Raw genomic sequence first — 11,361 nt, 5'->3', positions numbered from 1 at the left:
TAAGACCTCTCCCTTCTCATTCCGTGTCCTCCCTGCTCTGTTGTAACCCAGTGATTCCAGCTGATACTATCTGTTGAAATGCTAACCCTTGGCATTGGCTGGATCTGTGCGGCCCTTGTGCAGGCATCCGTGGCTGCGGTGAGCTCATGCGTGCAATGGCCGTGCCGTGTCCGGAGACAGCGTTATTGCAGCAACATCTCCTCACTCTCCAGATCTCACAGTCTTCCCACCTTCTCCTCTCTGTTCCGGAGGACTAGAGCGAGGTGCCCCAGTCAGGGCTGGACACTCAGCTGTCACTTATTCTTGGTGCGTTGACAAACTACGAGTTTCCGTATTAACTGATGATCATGAGAGAGAAGATTATCTGGCCGAGCTTGAAAGAAGCCCTAATCTGTGGGATTAAGCACGACTATGAAGAAAACAGTTTAACAATGTGTCCCTTTGGTAACAAAATTGCAGTAGGTCAGTTCTCCTGCCCCCAGTGCCCATAGCATCCCAAACCACGTTGATAGTAACCAGGCATGAATTCCCTCTTGTGAAATCCTCAAATCCAGTGCAAAGACAATTGGATAACACACATAACCTTTGTACCACTATTCTGTCTGTGAGCACAGCTCATCTGGAAGGTTGGGATCGTATAACTTACTTTTTTATTCTCTCTTTCTGTCTCTGCCTCTGACTCTCTCTGTCTGTCTCTGTCTCTCTCTGTGTGTAAGCGTGCATATATGTATTATGTCTGGACAGGTATGCATATTTGGGGGAGGGGCCTGAACACACACGCACATGCTCAGAGGCTGGAGATAATGTCAGGTCTCCTGCTCAGCCATTCTCTGCCTTACTCTGTTGAGAAAGGGTCTCTCACTGATCTTGGAACTAGGGTGTTGCCGGCAAGCCCCAGGGATTGTCCCGTCCCCACCCTCATGGCTCTCAGGTTGTAGGTGTGCAGTGGCCAGGCCTAGCTTTTTGGCCTGAGTTCTAAGTGTTTGAATTTAGTTTCTTGTGTTTGCTCAGCAGGTGCTTGTATGTGACGAGACGTCTCCTAGACTCCCTAAACGATTTTTTTAAATTAGGGTTTTTTAGAAGTTGAGAAGAAATTCGTATGACATAAAATCATTTTAATTATGAGAGAGTTGACTATCCAGTTACCTTCACTATACATGGCGGCATTGCTAGACATCATCGCCTCCTGGTTCCAGAATGGTTTGTCAGCCCCGAAGGTGCAGCCCTCCTTCTCTCCCTCCCATTCCAGTCTCTGGGAACTACTAATCTGCCTGGGTCTTTCACAGAGACAGAAGCTACCACACGTGGCCCTCTGCTCCCTTAGCATGCTTCCAAGACCTATCCTAGATCATGACTTTCTTTTGACCTTCAGAGAGAAAGATAAGCCAGCCGCTTCTGCTGTTAGGTTTCTCCATCTGTCCCATTCTCCTTGGTGGTCTGTGAAACGCTGGTCACCACAAACTCAAACGCAGTGCCTCATCCAAATTCCTGGAAAATGGGCAAAGGGGACTAAAAGAAATTAAACGTATTTATCCATCTCAGATGAACAACTACTTTTCCAGACAGAGTCAACTGTTTTGTAAGTCTTGGTTATATTTTAGTTTAGAGCTGTTAGGAATGGTACTGTGTTGGCTAGGCCGGGGATGAGTGAGAGTGGACGTGATTTCTCCTCTTTAACGGGTCTTACTTTCCGCTAGACCCAGGGCAGCAAGAGGCAAAGCTATACCAATACAGAAATAAAGGACATCTGCAGAAACGCATGTGCTCAGCAGAGAGAACAGAGTTCCATTCAGTGTGCGGGAGGATCTCGGGGGCTCAACTTGTAAAAGGAGTATTCCTCTCAGTAGCTCTGTCCAGGGAACAGCTCCACGGCAATCTCCGCTTAAGTGCGCTCTGATGGCTCTGTGCTTTATCACTAATATTTACAAGAGGAAAACAAACCGTTCAGGAACTTTCTGCTTTTTCCTCCTCTTGTCGTCATCTTTTCTTCTAAGCTTCTTATGAGATGAGCTCTTTGAGTGAGGACCCGGGGAGGATTCGTGTTTGTGCAAACTCAAATCTCTGGTGGTTTAAAGGCTGCACAACAACAGGACCACAGACATCCTTTTATGATGCTGTGTTAGTCAGAGTAATTTGATGTCAACAAAACAACCTAAAAGGTCTTGCTAGCTTAATATAGTAACTGTTTACCCCATCAGGAATCAAAACAGGCCTACAAGCTCTCTTCTAATGGCTCAGGGATACAGTCTTTCTCGGTTTCTACAAGATCTCAATAGTTTAATACAGTAACTGTTTACTCCATCAGGATTCAAAACCAGCCCTACAAGCTCTCCTCTAATGGCTCAGGAACTCAGTCTCTGTGTTTGAGCATGCTGTCCCGCGCAGCCCTCCTGACATCCTCCTGACTAAATAAAGCAGGTAAAGAGTGCTTGGGTAGAGGTGTCTATGGACTCTTAGATTCTAGGCTTGCACGGTTTTCAGTTACACCCCTCTGAAGATCCATCTCTACTGCCCACTTGTTGGGATTCAGAAGTACCAGGCAAACCAACGGCACGGCACGTCTGTGAAGGGATTATGTAGATGGTGATGGTTGAGATGGGGAAACCCACCCTGCATGTGGGCAGTACCTTTCCCTGGCCGCAAAAGGAGTAAAAGAGCTTGCTGGCCTGGCATGCAGACTTGAATGTGAATCCCCAGAACCCAAGAAAAATGTGGAAATAAACAGTGAGTATCTGTAATACCAGACTCTTCCTGACTGTGGATTCAATGTAACCAGCTGCCTTATGCTTCTGCCTACGTACCCGCCCCCTCCCCGCCCTCCCTCCCCACACAGACTGTATCTTCAAACTGTGAGCCAAAGTGAACCAGCCCTTCTTTCCTTAAGCTGCTTTCATCACATAGATGATCACAGCATCAAGAAAAGAAACTAATACAGTTCCCTTGGCTAGTCCACGGAATCTGGGAGGTGTCTTGTGTGTCCTCTGGAGAAAGAAATGATATTAAGCGTCTATTCAGACTGCTGTAATTGTTACTTTCTCTCTTGCAGCTTCTGTAGGAGAGGGTGTGGGGAGGAGAGGGTGTGGGGGAGGAGAGGTTGCCTCCTGGTCAATCTTCCCACACCTATGCTGCTGCATTGCAGGATTCCAGCCTTGGGGTGGGGTGGGTGTGGAGGCAGGGGTGGGGGCAGGCGTGGGTGTGGGGGTTGGGGTCTTCTTTACTCTCCTGTTGACCATTGCCTGCTGCTCCAGAACACTCTATCTCCCTCTACTGGAATATTCTATCCCACAGCTGATTTCTCAGAGTGAGGAGAGTCTATGCCTCTCCCTACCCCAACACACAGGTCATTCCTGTCCTTGCAGTCCAGTCAAGACCAGACTGTAATAATAACTTTACTGAAGATATTAGTATCACAGAAGGTAATTACAAGGCAATAAAATGTAAAATAAAATGACTCACCAGCAGGCCTGTCCTCTGAGTCCACTAGATGAGGTCTTTATATCTCTGCCTGCTGCCTCACTGTGGTAAAAGTCAGCGCTCTCTGTGGGGCTGTCTTTGTGAACATTCACCTTATACTTTCAGTGAGTCACAGCCCTTTTGTTCCCAAATCCCTCAAAAGGTAAAGAAGTTAAAAGTTCCTTGTCTCTGAGTCATTTATTCATGCTCCATATCTACTGGTCCCAATATGACAGGTTATGAAACTCTGTTTGGTTGGGTTTTTGTTTGTTTGTTTGTTTTAATGGAAAAAAATAAGCCACCTCCAATAATAATGCTGTCCATGCTCAACTGGAGAGCTCTTTAAATGTGAAGTGAACTAAACCTTCTTCCACCCTAGTTACAAATCACAGCTCCTGGATAAGAGCCTCTGCTGCTGCTGCTGCTGCTGCTGCTTCTTCTTCTTCTTCTTCTTCTTCTTCTTCTTCTTCTTCTTCTTCTTCTTCTTCTTCTTCTTCTTCTTCTTCCTTCTTCTTCTTCTTCTTCTTCTTCTTCTTCTTCTTCTTCTTCTTCTTCTTCTTCTTCTTCTTCTTCTTCTTCCTCTTCCTCCTCCTCTTCTTCTTCCTCTTCTTCTTTTTCCTCTTCTTCTTCCTCTTCCTCCTCCTCCTCTTCTTCTTCCTCTTCTTCTTTTTCCTCTTCTTCTTCCTCTTCTTCCTCCTCCTTCTTCTTCCTCTTTCTCCTCCCTCTTCCTCCTTCCTCCTCCTCCTTCCTCCTCCTTCCTCCTCCCCCTCCTTCATTTTGAAGACTAAACCTCTTCAATGACAAGAGTCCATCAATATCATTAATTTAAGCAAGAAAAAAAAAGAATGTATAAAATTTGTTAGAAGCAAGAGGACCACAAGTAGAAGGCAGATCTGTTCCACAAAGACTTGGGTTATTAGCAGCTAAGCCATTTTTACTCTTTCTGACTGGGTTTACACTTTCTCTCCCCATATCTGGCCTCTGCCTGTCTATATCCACGAGGAATTACCTTAATTTGGTTAGTGATGTGGAAGACCCACCCTAACAGTAGGCACACCATTCTCTTGCCTTGGGTCTCAGTTTGAATTAGAAAGAGGAAGTAAAGCTAGGCGGTCCTGCCTCATGAGTCAGGTGTTGCTCTGATGAACAAGTGATGGAGCCATGGGAAAGGTCGAAAAACGGAGCAGTATGTGCATTGTGGAGAGATCTGGATCTGGAGATGCGACAACCTGTGGCAGGTATAGAAGAGGGCTGAGGCTGACAGTGGAACCTTTTGTTGCCCCATGGGATCAGTGGAATAGTGTGCAATGGCCTGGAGTTCATACAGATTCAGACTCAGTCCTTCAACACAACACCTGGCTTAGGGATCACCCTGTCTCTGAGCAACAACAGAGGCCCAAGATAAGGAAAGACCACTGTCGTCCTCGATGTCACTGGAGGCTATGTTGGTGTCTGTGCTGGGCCATGCTGCTGCCTCAGACTGTGATGAAGCTCGAGATCCATATAGAAGAGCTTGGTTTGTGCTGCTGACTGAGGCCTTGGTGATGTCCTACAGCTTGGGGGCAGGGTGGGGAGTGGAATGAGGGTAGTGGGGATGGGGGTGGTGGCAGATGTTGATGTGAGTGGCTTGTATAACCATTTGAGGCCAGGTTGAGGCCTGTGGTCCATGCTGCTCCTGGACCATGAAGACCATAGGTCAGTGGTTCTGATGTGGCCCCTCTGTGGCCCTGTTATCACCTAAGGTCATATGCATGTCCATGATCTGTGCTGCATCCTGAAGCCATGCTAATGTCTGTGGTCCAGGCTGCCTCCTAGGGCCGTGTAGTGGGTCTTTGCTACTTTGTGGATCCTTCTTCCCATCCTTTATCCTCTCAGTTTTACTAGAGAGGAGAGAAAGAAAGATGGAGGTGGGATAGAGAAAGAAATCTTTGAATCTAATTTCTTTCTTCTGTTTCTTCTTTGAGCACGACTACTAACAAACCATAACCAACCCCTCTGAAGGACCATTAACCACCAACTCCCCACCTCCAGCATTTATATACCTTCTGAAAAGTTCTCAGAATTCACAGGTCACAGGAGTTATCTGCAGCTGGGAAAACCACGCTTCTGCTAGAGCACGAGGCAAATCATAGCCAGCTGCTTCAGTCTGGAACAGCCCCACATCCCTATACCTGGGATTAAAACAAGAGCACATTCTTATTCCAAAATTGTCCCTCTAGGGTTATGTCTGGATCTGTGGTTCTACTGCAACTGGGGGCCGGTGTCCGTGGTCTGTGCTGTTGATAGAAACCATGTGGAAGCCCAATGCATGATCTGTGTTCCTGCTGACGGTAAAAAGCAAGGAAGCTACTTTTTTTTTTTCAGGCATATCGATGACTGCAGGTGCACAGTTGAGAAAGAGGGACACAGACGGCTTCTGTGACAACCCTCCCCCCTTCTCCCCAAAGTAATAGCCTAAATAGGAAAACATCAAAGAGAACTCTTTAAAAATGTGATAGGATGGTGACGTGTGGCCCTCTGTGGGACTGTAATGCTCAGGCTCAGGGAGGAAGGGTTGAGGGAACTTCAACCTGGATACCTCAAGTATGAGGATGACAGGAACTGGCTCTCTCCTTCCTCCTAACCTGGTGCCATAAAGCCAGCTTTCCCACCATCAACTCTAGCAGGAATCCACAGTTCCCTTGGCAGGTTGTTACCACACCAGGCATATACATCCCAATTTGTGGCAGGCTTGGTGCATCCTGCCACCATACCTTCTCTTGAACTCCATGAACTCAACTAAGTCACCACATGCAAGAACACACCACACAATAATCTGATCCCAATTCATGAGATACAATTTGCCCATCTACACAGCACAAAACCCTGTACACACCTATCCCTTAAAAATATTCATATCAACCTGTATCTATGCACAGAGAAGAATCTTAACACCTGCCGCCACGTTCTCCCAGGTCCCTCTCCTTGCTCCGGCTCCTTGTCGTCCTTCTAAAACTTTTCTCTTGCCCAGCCTTCCTTCTTGTCCAATGACAGGCCTCATTCTATCCTATACCTGCCTTCCTGCATAAAGACATCCACCTACAGGTCCCCCCACTCCCACTCTGACCCTACATTCCCTAAGTATGTAGATGAAATATCTCTCAACATCTCTCCCGTGTCCAATGATACACAGTCACACAAACCTTGTCCCAGAGACCCTGGAACCTCAAGGATGGAAATACCCCTTTTTCTCTGCCCCCAGTAAATGAACCAGCTCTCTGAAACTGTTCCCTTTTGTGTTCATTGTCCTGGAACTCATTGCCAACCAAGACCCTGCACAGCATCCACCAGCACCTGGTTAAGCTTCCTTCCCTCCAGCTCCAACTCCATGCACAAAGGGCCTGGCTACTCCAAGGGGGAAGTTACTCCAAGGGGTAGCATTTCTCTACAATTGGTGGCTTCTGGCAGGATGGGGAGGACTCAGTTCTATTTAAGTGGCAGACTACTGAGAGTTTGACCATGCTCCAGTGATACACAGATAACACAATCGGACTTTTAAATTTTTTATTTATTTATTTTTTGGGGGGGGGTGTTCATAAGGACAGGGTAGACACGGAAGGGCTTGGAAGTGAGTGTGATCAGGGTGCAGGATGTGAAATTCCCAAGAGAATCAATAAAAATAATATGCAAAAAAAAAAAGACAGTGGAAGCATGCATTGCTGTAGGTGCAACACGACCGACTGCCTCAAGCTCCTATTGCCAGGGATTCCCCACCACGCTGGACTGTCCTCTTGAATTGTGAGCCCTTGTTTCTTTTGTCAGGGTTTTTTTTTTTAACCACAGCAGCCATGTTTACACGTATTTCTTCCAGTGGGTACTTTGGGACTCGAGGATGTCACTGCTGTGACCCTCTGTCTCCCAGAGCAGAAGCATTCTTGTTATTTCATGTTCTGCTGTTGCTGTGAGATGATTCTGGATTCCATCTTCTTTATTAAATGTTGGGGATTATGGGTTCAAGTTGGGGTTGTAAGGCTTGAAGTGAGCCTTAACTACCAGGAGACACCCCCCGCCCCAGGTAAGACACGAGAATGGAGTTCGATGCAAACGCAAGAGGTTTATTTTTCCAGCATGTTGGGGTCGACCCTCAATCAGCCCCTTGTGGCAAGTGACTAGAAGGCGACCCTGAATGGCTATAACAAGCAGTTTTTATACTTTTTAGAGGTACAGGTTACATCAGCAAGGTTACAGTTTAAACTTATTGGCTAAGCATATTGACCTTTGAATCTATTGGCTAGTAAGCAAAGGACGCACATTCGAACTCGCTCTATCTGGGACCAGAGGGTCAGGTGATTACCAGTCAGTACATTCTACAGTTTTTCAAGAAAGTCCCTGCTCCCCCTGAGAACTGTGAATGGAGAATGAAACTTGGCCTAGCCTTGACCCAAGGCGGGAAGCTGGTACTTGGCCTAGTCTTGACCTGAGGCAGTGCATAGAAGGCTGATGAAAGACTCTAGGGTCTTTCAGGGTCAAAGCCCAAGTCCGTTCCCCTCTGGGCAGGAAGGAAACCTTTCTTTCTTTCTTTTTTTTTTTTTTAATATTTTATTTATTTATTATATATGAGTACACTGTTGCTGTCTTCAGACACACCAGAAGAGGGCATCAGATCTCATTACAGATGGTTGTGAGCCATCATGTGGTTGCTGTGATTTGAACTCAGGACTTCAGGAAGAGCAGTCGGTGCTCTTAACCACTGAGCCATCTCTCCAGCCCAAAGGCTATGTTTTCTTTTCTTTCTTTCTTTCTTTCTTTCTTTCTTTCTTTCTTTCTTTCTTTCTTTCTTTTTTCGGAGCTGGGGACCGAACCCAGGACCTTGTGCTTCGTAGGCAAGCGCTCTACCACTGAGCTAAATCCCCAACCTCGGAAGGAAACCTTTCTAAGTGTTGAGCTTTGGAGGGTGCCCAATACTGAGATGCCATCCTGTGGTGCTGCTCTTTCACCTCTGCTGACAGACCTCCCCCCCACCCCCACCCTTAACCTGCTGTCTTGCCAGGTGAGTAACTTCAGGTTTTTTTTTTTTACTTCTGTCTTCAGTTTTCTGAACCTTTCCCAGCCCTCTTGACCAGCAGAATAAATTTTCACCTCCTCCTACCACGTCAGTAACTGGCTTGAATTGCTAGTAAATCATGTCATATTGAACTTCTGATATTCACACTGAGACTGTCTGCCCAGATAGATTTGTGCGCTGACTGAACAAGGGATGGTTTCTACACACCCACTTCACGTTAGATGAGCAGACCATGTTTCTTCAAAGCACACATCCATAAAAGAATGGGGTACGTCACCCTTCAACTAAAAACCGAGGTAATGGAACAGTCATTAATCCGGTGTTTTAGATAGGCCTTTTTGGCCTTATCCCCCAAATTTCTATCAAATATATCTGTTATTACCCAGGGTCAAGTATTATATCTGTTCTCATATATTACTTTAATCAATCTGTTTGTTTCTCGGATATGTGTGTGAGAACATGTGTGGGTCAGAGGACAACTTGGGGAAGTCCGTTCTCTTTTCCCACCATGTGGGTTCCATGGATTGAACTCAGGTTGTCAGGGTTGACTATGCATGGCTTCCTTTGGAGTAAACCTGTTCTGCCCTTACTGTTTTAGCCTGGGTACTATGCCTTCACCTGCTAGTCCATCTCAATGGCCCACATTAAGTCTATTTTTAGGCATCTTCTAGGACCAAATAATACACCATATCCTGGGGGAGATAACAATTGATGGTGATGATGATGATGATGGCGACGGTGGTGGTGATGATGATTTCTGTGAGACTTCTCTTTTCCAAGTTATGAACTAAATAAAATAAAAGAATAAAAGAAAGCGCTGTGGCCTAAAGCCAAGTTACACCATTTAAATCTTCCCAATAAATCTGTTCTGGGACAACATTCCTTGTGTTGCTTCTTTTAAATATTTAACCACGTGTATGAAAATCTGTCTGTGTGGGGGTTTGTGCAAGTGAGTGTCAGTGCCCACAGAGATCAAAGGCATCAAATCCCTCTGGGACAGGAGTCACAAGTGGATATAAGCCTCCAGGCATGGGTGCTGGGAATTAGACTCAGGTCCCCTGCAAAAGCAGCACATACTCTTACCCCTTGTGCCTTCTCTTCTCTTTAGCCCCCGGTTGGGCTTCTTGGTACTAAACTAAAGAATTAAAAGGAGTCACTCATTCAGTGATTCCTGGTAGTTCTCAGCATGGTCAGCTTCTATAAAATAAACCAGAAACTGTGTGTGTTCCCACAGCGAAGCCTAGCCACCCATGGAGAGGGCAGGGAAGTTGATGGAGGCAATAATCCTGGTTATCTCTGGGCTATCTGGCTCCTCCCACCGCCCTGGCTCTCACTAGTGACCTGTCTTGCAGCCAACAGTGAGCAACAGTTCCACTGACAATCTGGAAGGTGCATTAGGAAGGTGCAGCCAGTGCTGGTGCCACACAGGGGCGGTGCCAGGGCTGCCCACACCTGGTCAAGGTGAGAATGTCTGTGTGGATGCTTGTGGTTGCTATGGTCACCAGAGTTGCTGAAGACGTTGTTGGTATCGGGTCCGCACGCTTGGTGTCTTGGTGAACGTCTGCTGCTTGCTGTGACCGTTAGGCATGATATCAGGCTGGGATGGTGAGGCTGGATCAAAAGGATGACTTGAGGGGTCCTGGGTAGCATCTCAGGGAGATATCAGCAGGACTGAAGGAAGACAGCATGCCTTTTTGGGAAGAGCTGGATGGATCACATCACCTACACCGAACACTGAAGTATGAACTTGTAAGGCGGGTTGGGGATTTAGCTCAGTGGTAGAGCGCTTGCCTAGCAAGCGCAAGGCCCTGGGTTCGGTCCCCAGCTCCGAAAAAAAGATAAAAGAAAAAAAAATACAACACTACAAATCCCATGAACTTGTAAGGCTTGCAAAATCCATTAATATCTTGCGAATATAACACCAATTACTTGCCATGTCTTTTATTTCGGTGTCAAAAACTAAACACGTAAGTATGCTAAATGAAAACGTGTAAAATATGCCTTTTTTTTTTATAATAACCTAGTGCTGATATCCCTTACTGTAATACTCTGGAAATTTCAAGAATTTGAAACTCCACCAGCCTCTGAGAGATGCCCCCTCATTCTCTTTACCCTTCGGCCTCTCCCACTCTGGACCACTCTCCTGGCCCAGATTTGTTTGCTCCAGAGCTTTCTTGAGGAGTTCTCTACCTCTGGTTTCTCATCTAAGAAAATTCCTGGTGGCTCTCCCACACTCCTAAAGTCCTTGAGGCAAGCCTTGACACGCCTTAGCCCCGGCTCGGATAGCCTTAAGTGAGGGCTGGGTTCCTTGTAGGGACTGGAATGAACAGGAGGTGGTGGAGTGGTGGGGGTTTCCCTAAATTAATCCAGGAACTTATTTCAATTAATAAAAGCAACCTTCACAGGGCAGGTGCCATGTTTCTCAGATTTGCTTCTGGTCTTCCTCTGCTTATCTTGTATTCTGCATCCGGCTCTGACTCAGTCCCCGCGTTTCAACAGTCACCTACAAATCTTAAGGGTTCATAACTTAAGGACTGGTTCTAACCCAGCTTTGTGGGGACTTGGATAAACAAATCTTGCTGTGGGGGGGAGGGTGTTCTAGAGCTTTCCACGTTTTGCTTCTCGCTTCTATTTCTGTCTAGGACTCTAATGTATTTGTGATTTGCGCTGACTCCCTAGGGAAGGTGTTTGTAGAAATGTGTCTGGGAGGCTGGGAGTAGCGAAACGGAATCAGATAAATGTGCACAGATCTTTTGAAGGCGGATAACTCCTCGCGGACGTATTGTCTTCCCACAAACTCCAGCTATGCGATGCCTTTGTTTTGTCGCTAACCACCAGCTAATCCGACTACTTCTATCATCGTT

This window comes from Rattus norvegicus, chromosome 13 (assembly GCF_036323735.1).
Source record: "Rattus norvegicus strain BN/NHsdMcwi chromosome 13, GRCr8, whole genome shotgun sequence".
NCBI lineage: Eukaryota > Metazoa > Chordata > Mammalia > Rodentia > Muridae > Rattus > Rattus norvegicus.
Note: the sequence above shows the minus strand (reverse complement) of the source record.